General features: G+C 40.3%; 1 protein-coding gene across 1 annotated transcript in view; it reads right to left on the reverse strand.

Annotated features, from left to right (window-relative positions):
• Positions 1 to 19410, reverse strand: part of grin2ca (glutamate receptor, ionotropic, N-methyl D-aspartate 2Ca) — a 109446-nt gene extending 90036 nt beyond the window's left edge. The window contains exon 1 of the mRNA XM_088340465.1: positions 18523 to 19410. The gene's annotated coding sequence lies outside the window, so the exon portion shown is untranslated. The remainder of the gene's footprint in view (positions 1 to 18522) is intronic.
• Positions 19411 to 21060: the final 1650 nt, after the last annotated feature.

Below are 21060 nucleotides of genomic sequence, written 5' to 3' on the forward strand. Positions count from 1 at the left end.
GCCATCTGCTGTTAAACACAAGGGAAGAAATGAAATGGCAAAGCAAAGCCACGAGCGAGCAGATTTTGGCTCATTTTTAAGCAGGACCTGTTGAGAAACATGGCAACAATTCAAGCATTTACTAGCACTTCACCCAAAATTCAAGAAAGAAACAATCCTTGGGGACACAATTTTTAACGATTTCAAGCACTTGTTATAACCTGTATTTAAAAAAAGAACCAGCTATAAAAGCTTGGCATTCGGACCAGCCTGACACTGGTGAATTCTGTCCTGACGGTATTTCAAATTCCTGCTTTTTTGGAAAAAGGACACCTTCTACGAACCCTGTCCAAACAGGGCGTCCCTATGCTTCAACATGGAGTCGCGCTTCAGGAAGTAATGTCCACCCTGCAGAATCTTTCGTCGGGGAGGGAGCAACCTGACAGTCGTCTAAACAAGGTTCCCACTCAAATGGCATCCCTACACCAACCCACTGCTCCGGCAGTGTCTGCTTCAGTACCTGCTTCAGAACCTACTTCCCACTCTCCTGCTGCATCCAGTTCCCAACTTTCCCTGCCAGGCGAGCCATTCAGTCCCTCTCCCTGTCATTACTGTGAAGAGGTGGGGGTTGTTGACAGTTTTTGCACCAGTGCACACTAGTTTTTGATCAGCAACCTATTTTCTACTCTTCTGATAGAGCTAAAATCACATTTATCGTGAGTTTACTCACTGAAACAGCTTCCGCTTAGGCTTTGGCTATATCGGGCAGTAATTCTCAGGCAAGTTACTCTATGTCTGCGTATCCCGTTGAACTGCTTAAAGCTTCTGACCATCCATTCCGATCGAAGTTGCAAACTTTTGGCATTATGTCAGGGATCAGACCCTGTCTCCACATTTTTTCATTAAATTCTGTATTTTAGCAGCTGAGTGTGGTTGGGACGAGAAAACACTTCTGGGCATTTAATGCAGTACTGTGGGTTAAGTGATGTAGTTAAAGACGAGTTTGCCGCTAGGGACAAAACTTCTTTAGTAGCTTTGAAGATCTAATTTCCCTATCCATTAGGCTAGATGGCCTTCTTAGAGAGAGATAGGGAGGAATCAGCCAGTTTTTTCCATTCCGCTCCTGCGTCCTTGGCCAGGGCTTCCCATCAGACTTTGTTCGCCACCTCGCCTCTCCGTCAGGTAGTCTCCAGGGATAAGCCCGAGCAGATTAGCTGAATGAGAGCTGCAATCGTCTCAGGTAGGGGTTATTTATGTATCTATTGGACAGGCAAGCCACACTCTCCTCAAGTCCCCAATCGGCCTAAAAGACAAGGTTTGCCAGACTTAGAGCGGGCGCTGGTGAGAAGTAAGCCGATGAAGCCCTCCATTGGACGTGTGCTTCTGCCAGGTGCTCTTTCTGCTGACTCATTTACCTTTCCTGTTTAAGCCCTGGTAGATTCTAGTGCAGTCGACAACTTAATTTACTCTCATTTTGTTTCCCAGTCCAAAATTCCAATCTCTGAACCGAAGACTGTTTTTGTTTTGGACCACTGACTGCTCTCTAGAGTCATTCACCATACCCAACGTTTGTCTTGCCATGTCTCTAGCAACCATTGTGAATCTCTTTCCCTGTTTGTTGTTCTGTCATTGTCTTGTCTGATTGTTCTAGGTCTCCAATGGCTCTAGCAATTGGTCGAATCAGTCCGTCTAAGAATATATTTCAGCTAAACCCTCTTGCTCTGTTTCTTAACATAATCCACACAAATCCATAGATTTATCCTTTGTTCCGGCAGATTATCATTATTTAAACGAGTGTGTCTCTAAAGATAGGGCCACCTCGTTACCTCCTCATCGGCCATATGACTGCAAGATCGATATTATTCCCGGCGCTCTATCAAGTAAACCTATCCAAACCTGAGCGGCAAGCCTGACAACCTGGCAGCAGGTCTTAGCCATCGTCCTCCTCTATTTTGGGGTAGGATTTTGTTTTTGTTGATAAGAAGGATAAGACCCTGTGGCCATGTATCGATTATAAGGGCCTTCACAATTTCACCATAAAAAACAAATATCATCTTCCATCACTCGACTCTTCTTTTGGTTGCTTCATCAAGCCAAATGGTTCACTAGGCTTGACCTCCGTAACAGATATTGTTGGTCCATATGAGGAAGGGAGATGAATGGAAAACAGCATTCAATACCCCATTGGGACATTTTGAGTATCTGGTCATGCCATTCCGTTTAAAAAAATGGCCCTGTTGTTTTCCAGTTTCTCAAAAAGGGCGTGTTGCGGGACATGCTGGGTCGTTTTGTGTTTGTGTACCTCGACGATAATTCGATTTCCTCTGAGGGGCATGGGCAGCACATTGTGTTTGTCCTCCAGCGGTTCCTCGATAACAGACTATTTGTGAAGGCGGAGAAATGCGAATTCCCAGTGTCTGTGAGCTTCATAGATTTTATCGTAGAACAAGGACAGATAAAGGCAGATCCGGCTAAGGCTTAGGCTGTGTTTGATTGGCCCACTGCGTGAAACCATGAACAACTTCAGAGGTTTATTGGTTTTGCTAACTTATATCTCAATTTCATTCAGAATTACATTCAGGGTTGCTTACCCACTCACTAAACTCACGAGACAATCTCATGACCAGGTGAAGTTGAGACTGCGTTCTGTAAACTGAAAGGTCTATTTTGTTCCGCTCCTGTCATCCCCCCTTCTGATCTGCGCTGTTCATTATGGACGTGGACCCTTCTGAGGTGGGTGTCGGTGCCTTTCTCTCGCAGCACACTGGTTCGGACCAAAAAATACATCCATGCGCATTCTTCCCCTATCAACTATCTCCCGCTGAACAAAACTATAACGTGGGGAATTGAAGTTGTTGGCACTGGTCATGGTGCTTCGGGAGACATTGGCTGGAGCGAGCTTCTCAGCCATTTGTGGTCTGGTTTGACCAAAACAATCTGTCCTTACTCCACTCCGCTAGTCGACTCCACTCCCGCCAGTCTCAGAGGGCCTTGTTCCTGGGCCGTATCCAGTTCACCCTCACCTATCACGCCCGGGTTCCAGGAACGTCAAGCCGGATGCCTTGTCGTGTGAGTTTTGCCTCGACTTCACTGTTTCTCGGGAGGAAACATTCCTTCTGCCATCCTGTTTGGTGGGAGTGGCCGGCTGAGAGGTCTGTCCCCGGGGTCCAACAGAACTATCTTATTCTATCTCATTATCTTACACAATCTTATTAATTGTTCTGCAGAACTGCCCGCCGGAGCGTCTGTTTGTGCCTACCACCACTCAGTCCGAGCTCTCCAGTGAAGACACAGACGAAAGCTTGAATGGTATCCTGGGTTCCATCAGGCATTAAGCCTGCTCCAACAGCGCTTCTAGTGTGAGACCACTGTTACCGACACCAAAGAGTTTGTCCAGGCTTGGGGGGGGTTCCCATCGCCCACCTGCTTGTCTGCTGAGGCTTCTTCCCATTCCTTATCGTCCAAGGTCCCACTTAATGGCGGACTTTTTCACCAGCCTCCCCGTGTGGTTCCCACAATTGTCGACTGATTCTCCAAGTACGTCCATTTTTCCAGTCTGTCCTCTGGTTTCCACCTGCAAACCAACGGCCAGGCAGAGCGTGCCAACCAGGATTTTGAGTCTGTTCTCGGCAGCGTTGCTACAGATCAACTTGTGTCCTGGGCTTCTCACCTCCCCTGGATTAAGTATTGCCACAACACACTTGTGTCATCTTTCTAGGCTACCAATGGTTACCAGCACCGGCTGTTACTGAGTCAGGAGAGATCTGTAGCTGTACCTTCCATATAGGGACACTTGAGAAGGGCTTGTCAGTTGTGAAATAAAGTGCGGGCTGCTCTGTTCTGTCCCAGTGCCCGCAAGCAGATGCTCACCCATCGTCACCATGTTCCTGCTCCTTACTACCTTACCGGGACAGATGGTCTAAATATCAATCAGGATTTCCTTCTGCAGTGTAAGTCAAGGAAATGGCACGTACGTTTGTGGGACTGTTCGAATTGGAGCATGTGGTCAACCCTTCCGCGGTGAGGCTGAGATTACCTTCCTCCCTTAATGTCTATCCATGTCTCCCTACTGGAGCCGATTTCTGCCGGCCCCTCTCGGTCCTCCTCCTGTTGAGCCAGATGCTTTTAGCATTAAGCTGCCACGTGTTTGCCCTAATTATGAGTTGTGCCGTAAATGTCTGTTTTATGTTTTTATTAAAATTTATCTCTATGTGATTGTATCCCCATTTATTTATTTTTGTTTCGTTTTCATCAACAAAATATACAAATATGGATCAGATGGTGATGAATTTGTATAATATATCAAGTACTGTATGATTGAATGCCTCATATTTAGTCTAAATAAACAATATTCATCTGAACAATAAGCAACAATACATAAACTATGATATACTGCATCTTTTGAAATACTCCTAGGTCAAGAAAATCGTATTTATTTTACCTAACATGAGGCTCGCCTACAGGGAACTGGCATGATTTTCTGATTCAGCCGTGTGCCCACCAGGTCTTTGGCTTGATTTTCATTTACTAGCTTGTGTTAACAAAAGCTTGTGTACTGACCTCATATGGACGCACAGTCAAAAGGTTTCTTTTTTTAGGGAATATCCGGTATAACTGCATTCAGACGGATTATCAATCGATTTAAACCCACGTCCCTTGTTTGGAAAAAAAACCCTTAATTGGAATAAGCTGGAACCATCCAGCATACTCTCAGCAGGGTGTGCACACAAAAACATTTTACTTACATCAGTCTTTTATCCTATTTAGACATAGCCATTAATTGTAACCTTTGAGTAATTGAAGTTCTTCATTCAGACATTTATTTACACATAAACGACATTTGTAAAAAAACAAAAAAAACAATGTCCTCATCAAAATATGCAATATATAATATTGATTGCAGTATAGTGTCTGCATGATAAATGAATTAATCCCACATTTTCTTCCTTAAAAACATAATAAGCAATGCAAACAGCTGACCGAGCAGTGCAGGCAACATTACCAGGCTTGCACAATCTAGCAATTGGTTACAGAGTTTCCATTATCACTTGTCAATATGTCTTTCAATTAGGCGGGGAAAGTGCTCGGGACTCTTGCAATATCTATGCATCTGTAAAGAAATAGTAACATTTTAAAATATTTTCCATTTTTAAAAATTAAAAAAGCGCAAAAGGGACATTTACAGTCTTGGGAGATAGTCATTTATTGATTATGTAGAATGAGGTGACATCTTGAGTAGTATTTTCCATGAAGGTAGGAGATTGTGGAGGACCCTTTTATGTTTTTAAGTACGTTTTAAGTGTAAAACTTCTCTTGTAGATGATAGGAGGGGCCCAAAAGTTGGTGCCTTGCACAAGAGACACGATTGAATTATTGTGCTCCGTACAAATTGTCATTGACATTTTAAATCTTTTTTATTTTCTTATTTTTAAACAACAAAAAAGAAGCATAGAAAATAGTTGACTACCATCAAATCAGCCAATTCTCAACAGAAATATCCTTATTAAGTAGCCCTAAAATAAGGCAATAAAGTACATAAACAAACAAAGAGAGAGCCACCAGAATATGAAACGAAAATAATGCGAATGGTTAGGAAAACGATCGTGACAGGCAAGCACAATTTCACATTTTAAGTGTATATTTAAATTGTGTACTAATTTTCCATTAGAGGTCGCTATATCATAGAATGGATTCGGAAGCCAAAAACACGCTTTGTCACAAAATTAGCTGGCCTACTTCCAAATATCCTTCCGTGTGAGCAAGCATGTACAGTAATTAGGTGAGCGACAGTCCACGACAACAAAGAAAGACATAAGTGCCAACAAAGCAGCTAACTAGAGTTGGTGAGAACTGGAGTAGGCATCATTCAAGTGGCTGACTTTTGCGACAAGCACAAAAGGCTACCAAAAAGGCTTGCTCCCGCGTATCACACAGTGTCAAGCGAATCTGAAAACCAGAACTCAGGGATGTTAACTGCATGACTAACTATAGAAAGCAAGTGAAGCCAAAAGACAAAGCAAGCTTTTTTTATACACAGCAGCTCACAATAACAATACAAGCTAGTGGTGAGCATTTGGCCAGGAGGTTACAATGAATGGCCAGCAAAGAAACAAGCTAAGACATTGTAGTCAAACCTAACTTCTGGGACACATCCCAAATTCTAAATGCAATTTGATTACAGATTTCTACTTACAGGTATTGTGGTTGTACATGTATTTTTAATCATTTGTGTCTTTTTTAGTGAATGATGTATTTTTCCACCACTACATGTAGTCACATAATATACACTGGGACTTTAAGACTGGTTTGTTTTTATTTTCGGCACCGATTTCTTTCTTTTACAGGTTGCTCTGATTCAAAATTCTTGATGCGCTACAAGATATTTGGACAAATAAAATCTATACTGAGCCCCGGTTAAAGCATTTTACTATCCCAGTGGGAAATAGAGGGACTGGACCAAGCAGCTAAGATATGTGCTTTAGAACTCATCAGCATCTTGTAAATGCTGCAGCAGTCATTGGGATTTTTATTGCAATCTGGCTCTGGAATCCCAATAGCATACCATCACATTACAGATCTCTCAGGAGAGCAGTCCAAACAAACGTCTCCAGTCAAGGACGCCAATCATCCTGTGTAGTGCCGGCTGGCGTTTGCATGGTCACCAATTGAACAGATTGCACACCGACGTGTGTGTTGGCCGTGGATTATCATGGTGAGTGTAATCCATTTTCCCTTTAACACATTGAATAGATGTTCACCTGAAGCTTAGAGGCCTCCACGTGCCTGTTCTGACATGAATATTCCCACTTTGACTGACAGAAGACTGATTTGTGGCCGTCCTACTAGCATTTCTCGCTGCCAGTTGCGTTCTGTATATTTAGTGGGGATAAGTGTCAGGCCGTGGTTAATCTGATACTGCGGAACCAGACCGCAGGGCCACCGTGCCATCCCTCCGCCCCCCGTCACCAGTCCAGCTGTCACCGTGGACTGGACGGTCGCCCACACACATACATCTGACCCCTCGCACGCACACACGCATACTGGACCTTTTAATCCACATATGAGCAGACCACTTTTGTCCTAATCTGCCGTGGAGGGAGAGTGTTAGTGCGGTAGTATTTTTTTTACCATAGTATGCTGGAGCCACCGTCCAGCAGCCAATGGAAATTGAGTTTAAAACCGACCTCACACTTATGGTTTTCTTCTCCAAATTTCAAAGCCAATTCTAACTAGACTTGATGCAGTTTAATCCATTCATCTTGTTGCTATTGTTTCTTCAATTTTGTACGCAACTTGTAGGTATGATGCTTTGTTTGAGTTGCCCTTAAAATTACAAAGTTGTCTCACTTTCAGCAAAGCTGTTTGGGGTGGAATACATTAGATAGGATAAATGTGTGGGGGGGGGTCAATTGGGCAGCGGAGAGTGACTTCTTGCTCGTTCCTCCATTTTTTTTGTTTTCTTTTTGTTAGTGTAGCATGCAAACGGTGAAAATAAAATATATTTTCTAAGTACAAATTTGGTTCCACTGTTTTCAGAGAGTTCCCCTCATAAAAATATATTTTTTCAACAAGCATTAATGTGTCCTGCGCTCAAGGTCAACATTAACATAGCTGGCTACTTTTCCTTGTGCTTGATTTTTCTTTGTTTTCTTATCTAAACTTTTATCAAATTTCATCCCCCCAAAATTTGAGCGAGCCCTGTATTAAATTATACAATGCACATGACCAAATTCAGTGATTAAAAATTGACATAATATATTACTTTTCTTTAATCATGAGTCTTTCAAAACCAGATGAAATGTTTTATTTATAGACAAATAAATGAAATGTAGCATGTACATGTAGATGTCTGCATGGTTATTTATTCGTGATTCTGAAAAGACTTCTCTCAAATTTGTGATTTATTTTTTGCATGAGTGCAATGTTTACAATGGAAAAAGGGCAAGTAAAAATGCAAAAAAACTGTAATAGCAGCAACAATGAGAAACTTTGGATAGGTCTACAATATCTTATTATCTTCTTTTTTTGGCCAAGGTATCAGATTAACACTGTATTGGCAGATACAAAAAAAATCTAATCAATCATTGTTTCCTCCGAACCGAGCGCCTCAGCCATTTTCTTTTAATCGAATGCAGCCCAGAAATTATTAGAGCGAGAGAATAATGCCCTTCCACAACAAGCTAAGGTATTATTTTGTGACAAATTTAGATGAACTAAATATTGAGGAGTTCCTCAAAACTCTGGAAGGCAACAAGAATTGTCCCTCTCAAATGTGAATTTCAAACCAACATTGAAAGTTTGTTGTGTGCTTTAGGAGGTTTTTATTGTGAGTCTAGAAAAATTAAATAGATGAAAAGTAAAGAGGAAAACAAGTAAGTGTAAAACATTGACAATATGAAAACTATAAACAATTAAATAAATACAACGCAGTTCAGAATATTATGGTTGGTCAATGCCCTCCAGGCTGTTCATGTCCAGTCTGGAGGACATGGCCGGCTTGTGATACCGCAACAAAGTCAACAACATTAAAAAGGACTTCTCTCACCCTGTTTACCACCTCTATGACCTTTTTCTCTCTCATAGGCGCTACAGGTCTCTTATAGAAGGACTAACAGAGTCAGAGACAGTTTCTTCCCCATGGAAAAACTGTAAAAAATGTATATCTTACTTGTCTTCTAGCACTACCTTGTCAATAGTGTTGCCCATTTATTCTTACAGTCTTTTATACTGGATCATTTTTATCTTTGAAGTCTTTTTTTACACATTTATTTGGAGTGCCATGTCGAATTTCATTGCAAAACTTGTTGACTACGTTGTTATCAATGACAGTAAAGAAATTCTATTCTATTCTATTCCGTAAGGGAGAAAATGTACAGTATGAACTTGTTCTAAACGATGTTCACTAGCCAATGACAATAGCCAATTTTAATTCTTAAGTATTGATATATTATTAATCTACAATTTAATTTGAAAATAAATAAAACTAAAATAATTAAATGTAAATTACAAATATTTTCAAATGATTCCCTTAGTTCTCTCATGAACATGGATAGAAACACATTGCCTAACCTAATAAATACAAACTTGTGGCCGATTCACATCATTTTGTTAAAGGTGCGGTGCATTGTTTGAGGTTTCTGTACAAAGTTGAAAGTTTTCCTAATTATTTGTTAACAATGCCCAACAGAGTTCAAAGAGCCCTTATACTTTTTCAATTGTGCATATCTACCGTAAATTCCGGACTACAGGGCGCACCTAATTATAAGCTGCACCCACCACATTGTAAGAGGATAATCGTTTTTGTACCTACACAAGGCGCACCTGTGTATAAGCCGCATGCACCCACATTTAAACATGTAGCACATTCACAAATTTAACTCAAACCCAACTCCCGCGATTGACACTGAATATGAAGTACACAGTCCAAAAAAACCACAGACGGCATAATGATCGGAAAATTATACCGGTACTTAAGGTTTGATGCAGACCTGCAGAGTCTGGGTCCTGTTGAAAATAATCCAGGGATAAAAATGTATATTTCCAAACGTAAGGGTGGGAAAAATATATATCCACTATTGTCCGCTGCGTCCACGAACACGTCTCACCTTTACTCAACTTCCCGTCAGCCCGCGTTGTTTTCGCCCCTTCTTTTTGATTCGCCCGTGGAAAACATATCTAAATAAGTCTCAAATAAATACATTACAAAAATATACAGTTGCAAATACATATTATACATGGTTACACATATTTGCAAAGAAAGACGGTACACCGAGAGAGTTTTCAAAGCTTTAATAATAATATTAGAACTTTCATCCCAAACCGTGCCTGTGAAGGGTAGCAAAACGCTACTTGCAACACGCTCGCAACTCAGTAAGCGGCTCTGTTAAAAAAAAACATACCGTACTTGTAGTAATAATGATAAACCGTCCTCATCTTCCTCCTTATAACTGACATCATCAAAGTCTTCTTCCCCAATATGGGAAAGAGACTATGTCATATAGACGTCATCCCACGCTCCCTTATTCAAAAAAACGCGAGCAACACGCTCGCAAAGTAGTTTACGTGCATTAGTTATGAGTTGTTCGCGGATGAAGCAGCGCATTGAATCGGGAATATGTGTTGTTGAGTTTAAATATGTTATGTTTAAAATGCCATTAACTGTGTGAATCAGAAATCAAAACTCACAAAGCCACCGGTGCACTCTCATTAACTTTAGCCTACACGACATTTAATCCTGGAGACATGGCAGCTGCATCGTCATAACACTGTGCCACAACTTTCAGACCAGAAATTAGACGATAAGACCCCGCAATCTCATCAGCTGGCTCTGGTGTCGTGTAATACACTCCCCTTCCTGCGGTGTTGCTGTATACCAATGTGCAGCCTTGTACTTGTGCTTGAGAACTACCGAGGAAGAAGTCAAGTAAACACTCTATGAATGTACCGTCCGTGCCTGTCTCGAATCCTACTACAACCCTACTACATACACAACACTGGCTTCTCGCTGGTGACACTTTAAAATCTGACAAAGGCTGCAATCATGACTTTAAGCGAGGAGCTAGTGGTAGAGAGTAACAAAATTTCAAATTCCAACCAAGTTAACAAACAATCAAACAAAAAAATGGAGATTCCTGTTCAAAGCCGCTGGTGGCAGACACTGCAATTCAACCCATCCGTTTCTCACCATTGCCAATGTCACATGCATCCGCATATGTTTTGCGTCCAGAACAATGAGAAGGGTCCCCCACACCAATTCCCACAACCCCCTGCCTGCGTGTCAGTTTTCCTTCTCAGCGGGGATGTCGGTTTCGAGGAGGTGCGAACGATAGCGGTCCATGAATTTAAATTGACCAACAACCCTGGCGCGCCCGTGAGCGAAGCCGTAAACTCTGGAGGCACGGGTGCGAAAAGGCTTGGCCTGACACCTGACAACATGACTTCTAGCAGCCCCCAATCGGTGCTATCAGCAGCCTCGAAGCTGTATCCCCCACTTTCACATGTCCATAAATTGCAGTCATACACTTGATGTTCGAAATGGGCGGCAAATAGCTTCCCATGCCTAAGACCTTGGTGATATAACATTGATGCCTGGGCTCCCGGTCCCTTTCGCTATCGTAAAATGGTCTCTTTACTGTTGACAGTGTACCAATCCGCCCAGTCTCCAATCAACGAGTTTTTGTTTATACATTTTTATGTGGTACCTCCTGATTTTCAGCTGTGTCTGCAGATACATAAATTAATGTTTGATGGGGCATGCAGAGTCAAGGTGTCATTGGGAGAATACCCAGACATAACCTGCAAGCAGTTAACTGCCTGCAAAATTAAGTAAAAGTAATGGGTAAAACAATGGTGTTAACAAAAGTGTGTTTGTAGCCAATTTGGTCACATAAACCTCAACTCATGTCAGTTAGAAGTAGAAATGTCGTCGGTACTACATTATTGTGTTTTAGGATTTAATACTAAAGATGATACGTTTATTCTGATTGCTTGTAATACAGAATGTAGTGTTGGTTTGACGATTGGACATCTGCAAAGAAGATTGCATAGGATGTCAGGGTTGTTCGTCGACTCTTGTTCTCCTTGCAAGTTCGAAATTCATTGCTATCCATCCATCCATTATTTGCACCGCTTATCCTCACTAGGGTCGCGGGGGTGCGGAAGCCCATCCCAATCTTCGGGCAGTGAGCAGGGACACCCCAGGGCAAAACGATACAGACAACTCACTCTCTCATTTCCACCTGGGGACAATTTGAACCGGCAAAGTAACCTGACATGCATGTTTTTGGAATGTGAGAGGAAACCAGAGTGCTCTGAGAAAACACGCACAAGCACAGGGAGAAAATACAAACTCCCCACAGGATATAATGTGTATGTGTATATATATATATATATATATATATATATATATACATATATATATATATATATATATATATATATATATATATATATATATATATATATATATATATATATATATATATATATATATATATATATATATATATACATCCCTGTTCAATGGATCTAATTTTTTGGCTTACATCAAGGCAAAATGAGTGCTACTTATGCCAAAATAACCGGTGTAATTCAGTTAATGAGGTAGCTGGGCTAAATGCTACTGAGTTCCTTTAAATTCAGCAATAATCACCTCGATGGTGACAAATCCAAAATACGAACGAGGTTTGGGTGATACAGTAAACTTCACACACAGATCTGACTGAAAATGCACTACAGTACAGGCAAAACATGTCCACAGTTCAAAGGCAATGCATGTATGGGAAGGAAGCGTACTCAGTAACAGCTAAGCCTTGATGTATTTTTACTGGACATTATGGCTGACATCATCCACAAGGATGTTAATGAGGTTGACAACAACAACAAAATATTAAAACAAAAAGTGTCGAAATGTAATCGCGCAATACTGTGAAATATCACAGGACAAAAGTATTGATCAATGAAATTGTGCTGTTTAAATCAAGCCTCCAAGTTAAACACATTGGTTGGCTAACAGTGCATCATTATCTCATATTGTTCATTTATTTATCACTTCTTACTTTACTTTTGCTCGATACACACAAAGTGTGCAGTTGTCATAGATAAACTAGTCCATCAGTACGTGATGTGTCACCTTGTAAAGTATTTGTTTGTATTTCCACATCCACATTGTACTAGCAGTAATTACTCAAAGGGAGTCATGCCTGAAGTAGCGTAATGAAGAGTCATTCCTCAGCTGCCGGACTGCTGTGCCACTCTTTTCACGCCCCCTTCATATTATGGTGCAACAAGTCATATTTTATCCGTTTCATTATCATTTTGTCAGTTAAGAATTAGAGCTCAGTGGCCTCCTCCTTGTTCCAGATGTCCTGCTTTTGTTTTCAAGAATGCCATGGAGAATATGGTAAACATCAGTGATGTACGGTAATGTTCGTGTCTGGTGAGGTACTGTGAAGATCCAGTACGCAACTAACCTCCAGAAGTCGCCAATCACTGGATAATCACCTTGATAATTCAAACCTGGCCCTTATTACTACCAAGGTTTTTAAAGACTCAACCGACAGCACCAATTGTCGGATTTACTTTAAATGTGGACATCATCCCTGTTGCTGCTGCCTGACGCCTGCCCAGAATCAAAGACTTTCTGTAGCCTTCCAGCAGTGAGTTTTTTCCGCACTGTGTATTTTTGTTGACATTCTTCCCCCCTCTCCTCCCATATGTGGAGCGCTGATAGGTCATTCCTGTTGCCCCCCCAAATTATGTCACAATTCTGTTTGTGTATCCTGCTTTTGGGTCCAGCCAGAAAATCCCAACATGCACAGTGAGATTGATAATAAATGAAGATCATAATCATTATTTGACTGGCATTGCATTATATGAACTGTAGCATAGGAACAACAATGTTTTATTGTCATACCTTATTTTTTTATGAATTAGAAAACTTAAAAGGTTGCTGGTCTGAGAAAAAAAAAGTCATTCTTTTTTAGGTCAAAATGTCAACGTTTTACGAAATTACATTATAGAATTAAGTGGTTTAAGGTTTTAATGTCTATATGAAAATAATAATCTTCATCAACACATTTTTCAAAGACACATAAAAAATGCAACATCAAAGAACAATAAAAGGAGAAAATAATATGCCGAAGTTTAAGTTTGCGGACGCTAAATCTACAGTAAGATTTTTGGAGAGGGACCAAACTTTGGAAAGAATGTACGTTACTGCTATTCATATACACAGGTAATGGTATCCCAGTCATATCTCCAAAGAAGAACATTGAAATCCATCATTACGCTGGATTAACATTTCTCAAAGTTATTTTTCAAATTTTACTTAAAGATACCCTGTGTTATATTTGACCATAAGATGAAGCTGCATAGTGCAAAAAACAAATCGAGTGCAACAAAGCACAAGGAAATATGCAAACTACGAATAGTTAAAATGACCAAAATGCACCATTTTTTTCTGAAATTTGTATTGCCAAGCCTTTCACAAGGATTTTTTTCCCGGGTACACGTGTGATTGAACGTGATCTAAAACAGTTTAAAGGCAAGAACTAAACATAAAACAGCACACAAAGGGGAGTGAATAATGTTAGTCTTTGGAAGAAATTCTTGAGTGGACAAAATGTAAAAGTGTTTTGCCTCTCAGATTCTCTGGGTTTGTTATCTGCTATTTTTTCAACATGTCACATGACTGTTAAATGACTTCCTGGTGAACCAGAATTTCATTGAACCATGATGATGCGTTTGTGTTCCATTATGTTTGTTTTTTTAGGATGTCCAAATCCAAAATAGTATGCTGCATGCTGCACCTTTGCCTTTCTCTGCTTCATGTTTGATTATTTTTGTTTGTAGCCTGAGTATTCCCAGTTCACAGATGGCAGGGACATCTTGCCGTTTTTTAGTCATCGCCAACAGTCTGAAAAATGTGCTACAGACACTTACAGGACTCAAGTGTCACAGCAATTCAAATACAACCATCGTGAATTGTCTACTTAGGTCTTTGATTTGCTTTATACGGTGTAAACAATATTTGAACCAACTTCTTGCGTTTTTATTATGTACGGCACCGTACGGACGGAAGTCTTAGTAGTGCTTTGGCCAAATTTAAGTTCTCGATGTAAAGCGTCAGAAAATCCCTTGGCTAGGCGTTGGGATGAAATTACATGAATTACATAAATACAGAAGCACTCTGAAAAACGGAAAAAAAAAAAAAACAAGCATGTTTTCACAGTACAGTATAGTAACCCCTCACTATTTTGCTCTTTGGTTATCACTGGTTCACTGGTTCACGGATTTTGAATTGAATTGTCTTTAATCCCATTAATATCAACGTGTCATGAGTGCATTGTGTTTTGCAGCGGACAGGAGACAGCAAATGCTTTCACAGGGGCAGGTTGTACGTGATAGGCTGGTGTATACTGTCAGTAAAACAGCTGGCCACAAGTCAATGTGTCCTCCCAAAACAAATTCTAAAGCATAGCAAGAGCTAGCTTTTAGTGGCAGGTTGCAATAAAAATAAATTCATCAATTAAATAATGATTCTGAGGAAAGTCAGAAGCGCGTAAATAATTGGTGACCACCAGTCAGTGCTCCTGTAGCGCAACAAGGGTTGCTGACTAGTTAAAATGTTGTATTTTGAGATTCATGTTGTGTAATCCTTATTTGACTGTTGGGGGAAGTTTATTATTTTTAAGCGTATTGAGTTTTGTCCAGCAGAAAGGGTAGGAGCAGTACCAGTATATCACCATTAGATAGCAAAGTCTCACAGGTCAGAGAAGGGTGCTTGGGCCAAGTCTCACGGTATCTCACGTGATTTAATGAGACTTGCTCAATAAATGAACCTTAATGCCAATAATTAAATTGTGTCGTGTGGGACTGACATTTATCATGTATTTTGCAGGTGAGATGTGTATACTGGGAACACACTTACTGAAGGTATGATGATATGTGAAAATATGTGTGTAAAGGTTGTTTGTGATGTCTGTAAACTTTACAAAAAGTTAATTAGTAAGAGTGAGTCACTCCGTGCGTTATTATTGGGTTCGGGAAGCGTCTTTGGAAGGATTGGGAGAGAAGGCAATAGCGGTGCTGCTGGTCCAGCCTAGGTTAAGTAGCAACTCTCACAAGCCACCCCTGCCGAACCTGGATCTCACCAACGCCATTTCTAATGAATTAGATTTCCTGGAGCTACAACTGCATTCAGAGCGGTTGCATTTTAATCATCAAGGAGACCAAGGATACCTGATGCTAGTGTGCAGCTATCCAGCTGCTCTCTAAATCGCTTTCTTTCACTGAAAGGAGAAACCCTCTTATTTTGATGGACTATATACAATGATAATAAAAACATTGATTCAACTGCAATTCTGTTTTCTGACCTGAACGTTTTTGGCACCTTTAAAAAAACTTTGAAGTAAGACACAGGCACCAGTAGTTTAGTAGGAATGTTATGTTTTTTTCAGTCAGCAGAAGAGTTCTGGCCAATATGACGCAAATTCCTTTGTATCAAAACAAAATTACATTGTTTTTTAAACTTGATAGCTGCATCTTTTATTCCATCTTATTTAAACTATTGTTCAAAAGTTTGGAGTCACCCAGTCAACAGTGCTTTTTTTATAATCAAATGAGTTGCAAAATAAAAAGAAAGTATAGTCGAGACATTGAGAAGGTTAGAAATAATGATTTTTATTTGAACAAAAAATCTTTCAATTTTTGCTTTTGTCAAAGAATGGACATTTCCAAATGACCCCAAACATTTGAACTATAGTGTAGGTATGTAAGAAATTTGTACAAATTAAACGATCATGAATTACAGAAGAGTAGGCTATTCTTCAAGTTATGTCTGCTATGATTTCTGAAATTTACCCCTTCAGATCTCACTATCCATCTTCACGCAAGATATATTTTTTTGAAAGCACCAAAATAAATTTTGCTGACGCTTGAAATAAATTATGAATCTAATTTGGATTGCTTTTTTTCATTAAAAATTGTTGCAAGTGTAAACAAGATTCTGTTTCTCCGAAACTGGTAAGTCAGAACGTTTTAATGAAGAAAAAGTTGTGAGCACTTGACTATTTCACCTTAAATAAAAAAAAAGAAAATTTAATAAAAAAAAAAATACTTGATGTCTATAAAGGTATATTTTTCAAAAATACTAGTAGTTCAAGAGATGTGCATTCACATGCATAAAATGAGACTCACCTAAAGGGAGCTGGCATAAATGTTCACTATATTGCTGCTATGGGTACCCAAAAACCTCAAAAATGGCTGGGCTAAAAAAAAAAAAGTAAAATGGTGTGTTTTGGTCTTTTTGAGCTTCCGTAATTTGTATTATTTGTTGTGGCTTTTGGCACTTATTTTTGCATGGCCATTCACCCTACAATGACATCTAGTGGTGAAAAATATAGACTTTCTCTTTGACTTAGATTTCCCCAGCAATGTATTCATTAAAAAGAATCAAGTCAATTTTATTTATATTGCCCTTGATTACAAAAAGAGTCTCAAAGGGCTTCTCTCAACAAGTGTCAGTTATCAACACCATCATTTGATTTTAAATCCCACCTAAATGCAAAAACACCTTTAACATACCCCTTTTGCATAAGAAAACGTTCAAAATAATGGAAATTAAGGAAATCCTTTTGAGGCGGATTCTATTTATCTGTCAGTATTATCATGTGTTTTGAAGTACATATTTGACACGGTTGGATTCTATTAATTGTCATTGATGAAACTAAGCCGTGTTTGCATGCTCTCCCCGTGTTTGCGTGGGTTTCCTCGGGGCACTCCGGTTTCCTCCCACATTCCAAAACATGCATGTTAGGTTAATTGGCCGGTCTAAATTGTCCCTAGGTGTGAATGAGCGAGTTATCCACTGCCCGAAGATAGCTGGGATGTGCACCAGCACCCCCGGGACCCTACTGAGGATAAGCGGTGCAGATAATGGATGGATGGAAACTAAGCCGTTTTCAAAGAAGTTGAAGACAGCCTATGCGACGTACTGGGAATTTTTTGGGTATCTTGTTTCAGACTGATCGTTTTGTTTCTTTGATGAGTATATTTTGAATCCCGAGAGTTTAAGCTTCACAATCATGTGACATGACATATTCCAGTAACTTGTGACATCGGGCCATCGGAACGTTAAGGGGTTATGGTACGATATGTTATGAAAACTCTTTCTGTGTACGGTCTTAAATATCTCTTGTTTCAAGGTGGGCACATGCGACTTGTAGTCAGGTGTGGCTTATTTACGTAGAAAAAGTTTTTTTCTTTAAAAATGTACTAGGTGCAGCTTATAATCAGGTGCACCTTATAGTCCGAATTTTACAGTATTTACAACATTCATTTATTCAAATTCCAACCATTTACCATTACCAGGGTCACGGGATAGATAGAGCTAATTTTAGCTACCATCTGGCAGTCGACAGGGGACATAAGAACAAACAACCATTCACTCAAACACTCATGGCTAGGGACACCTTTGCACAGGTTAATTAACCAGCAGGAATTGATTCCAGGACCTCTGAATCATAAGGCAGACGTGCTAACCAGTCAACCACCGTGCCACCCATATTTAAGCAGTTCAATGCAATTTTATTAGATCTTGTCAGACTGGTCAAGTAGCAGCCCCACTTTCATATAGATTGCTGCTGCCGTGCGCTTCTCAGCAGCTACAAGTGCCAGAGCGGACGGATAGGCTCAAAATCCATGGGAAGCCCTCACATACTGACAAAGTGCCTCTTGACGGTGGGTGTGCGGCCATCGATAAGCCGCTCCGGCTGTTTACAATGACACATTGATCTTCGACTGACAGTACCGCTTTTACCGAATGGGCGACCATGCTGTCAACCCCCCGGCAACTTAAAGCAACAGTTCACAAACACCTTTCAACACACTCTGTGGGATGTCTAAATCCCTGGAGAGGACTTTGATTCCTCCCGCAAGCATTTTACAGCGACACACTTTGAAAGTAGCAAAGAGTATTGGGTACATTAGTGGCAGAGTTGTCTGAGTCAAAGTCATTCTGCGTACAAATTACAAGGTCTTTACCTGTGTCGGCGATCCACATCCAGCCCGGAACTGTCAGCGCTCATTCCTGTCCTTGATCCTCCTCTTTACCCTTCTCTCCTTCCTCCGTCACCTTTCTTCTTTTCCCACTTCCTCCCCCTGCACTTGTTTGAGTCTATTTCAGTAGCAGCAACAGAGGAGCCCGCTGCGACGGCGACATGGTTTCCAGCACTTTGGCAGAAGGTCACATTAACACTGGCTGTTGAGGAGGAGGGTAGGAGAAGGTTGGGGTGGGGAGTGGGGTTTGACGATGCAACGTGATGAAGCGATATCAGAGTGAGCAAATTAACACATGGCAGCGCTTCACACTCAATTTAGGCTAAATGGAAGGTAAGACATTTGGCTCATGTATAGGATTTCAGGTAAAGTGTCTCCTAAGCGCGCAAAACCTATTATTTTAAAGATGTCACCTCTGGGGGAATAACAGATCCAGAATCAATGTTTGGAAGAGAAAAAAAACTCCAAAGGGCTGCCAGAAACTCAGCACAACAAATCTTTCTCCAAGTGGTACTCCATCTTTTTGTGGGGACACCTTTCCTTGTGAGGTTGATATCTCAGGGTGACCCTGGTCTTTTCCGTCACCCAGTCTCCTCTCCTCACACTCCTCACACTCTCCTGGCGCTTCAGCTCCATCAATGCACGACCAGGAGAGGGAGCTGGACTGATGGTAACGGCACGCCAGACAGATGTGAGCAAGACTGCCTTCCTAAGTTTGTAAAATTCCTTTCAACTGTTTTTTTGCGTCTTGATGTTTCACTTACTTCCTGTCCCGTGTTGGGTCTCTTTTTCCCCCCTGTCTCACCTGTGTCCCGCTGTCCAACATTAGCGGAGCTCTCGCTGGTCGGTAATAATCCCGACTGTAACACAGCGTGTCACAGAAAGGGTTTGTGAGCTCTAATGATTATGTAGTAAGGATTTATTCTTCACCCTCCCTTTTCTACACTTGCCTCCCTCCTCTCTGTGTATCAAAGCTCCCTCCCTCCCGAATGCTCTACTAAACACTTTTTTACTCCTCTCCTGTCGCCGTCTAATGCGTCATCACAATCTCTTCGAGGCGTTCCGCTACAGGTCTCACTGTAGCTCACATCAACAGGTTTGCCCTTGACTAGCCGACAACAGGATGCTCTGGGAATTGTCTTCCTGTGTGTGTAATCTGTCAAGGTTGAGATAAGGAACCTGGGATTTTTCTGTTTGGTTAACTATGGTTATGAAAAAATATTTCGACCTTTAAGGTAGGTGTCATGTAGGCAGACAAGTATTAGTGATTGAAAAAAACAAAGTTTGGTTAGATAACCCTTTAATCAAGATGTGTTAAAATTAACCACTTGCATTCAATTGTGACTCTTTTTAAAAATATCAGTAGAATAACAAGTGAGTCCTACATGTTACACCATCTATTTCAAATTAAGGAAGAGCTGACCTTTATGCCTCATCTTCCTTGTCTTGCTTGTAAGGTCTTGCTTTTGTAAAGCAGACGAAAACATTTTTCAAATGCAAATGAGAATATGAAAGTGAAGGCCCGAAGAAAATATGAAGCTCTAGGTTGGTAACTACATCCTGAGGGCACACACCAGGTTTAGCAATAGTAAACAATTAGGATTATAGTTTGTAAAAAACATACTTCAGCAAAAAAAAAAAAAAAATGGTTTGGGTGCTGATGTTGTTCCCAGTGTCCCCTAATGTTCCCTTCCCACATAACATTTTTTGAAGCATTTTTCTGTTCATGCCTTTTTTTCATGTCTTGCACACATTTTATTTATCAAGAAATTCCTTAAAATCATTAAGTTTGGGCGTTGTCTTATACCCAGTGTCCTTTTATGTAATTAAATTATTAATTGGTCCTCTGCAAAAATAAAAATCAACCCAATGCGACCCGTGACTTAAAAGGTTTGCTCACTCATGTACTATTGATTCAAGTTATCTAGATATTTGATATAGCGTAATTAGACTCTAAATCTAAATAAACTCTAAGAATTAACACAAACCAAATATAAAATGAATCTCAAATCAAAGCTTGAGATACAGTAAATTTAAACTTGAAATATTCTACCCAAAACTTTAAAATATTTATCAGGGGTATGAGTGGATTCAACCCACAATCGCCTTCTTAACTGTATTTCTATAATCGTATTTATAGTAATTTGATTTTATGGCTCTGAGACGCATTAGTTATTACATTTCATAACCTAGAAAGGGGTTAAGATTTGGTTTGTTTTATTCATTGTCACTGTTTTTTGTTAATTATTCCCATCCTTTGTCGAGTACACCTGCCACCATATGCTTCTCTGCATTTGGATCCACCCACATATGTAACTCTGGCCGTGTAAATGACATCTCTTTTCATTCATTGTTGGATTGTATGCTTGTAATAAGTGTGCAGGATTCCTGGATTCTTATCCGGGAAAAGCCTTTTAAAAGTACGCAGTTCAGATGCCAGGTCCCAGAACAGAGTTGCTGTATGATAGAAAGAGCAAAGCACATCCTGAATTATTTTACTCCAGGAATATTGCAACTTTTTCA

This window comes from Urocampus carinirostris, chromosome 1 (genome assembly GCF_059441175.1).
Source record: "Urocampus carinirostris isolate Australia breed hairy pipefish chromosome 1, RoL_Ucar_1.0, whole genome shotgun sequence".
Lineage (NCBI taxonomy): Eukaryota > Metazoa > Chordata > Actinopteri > Syngnathiformes > Syngnathidae > Urocampus > Urocampus carinirostris.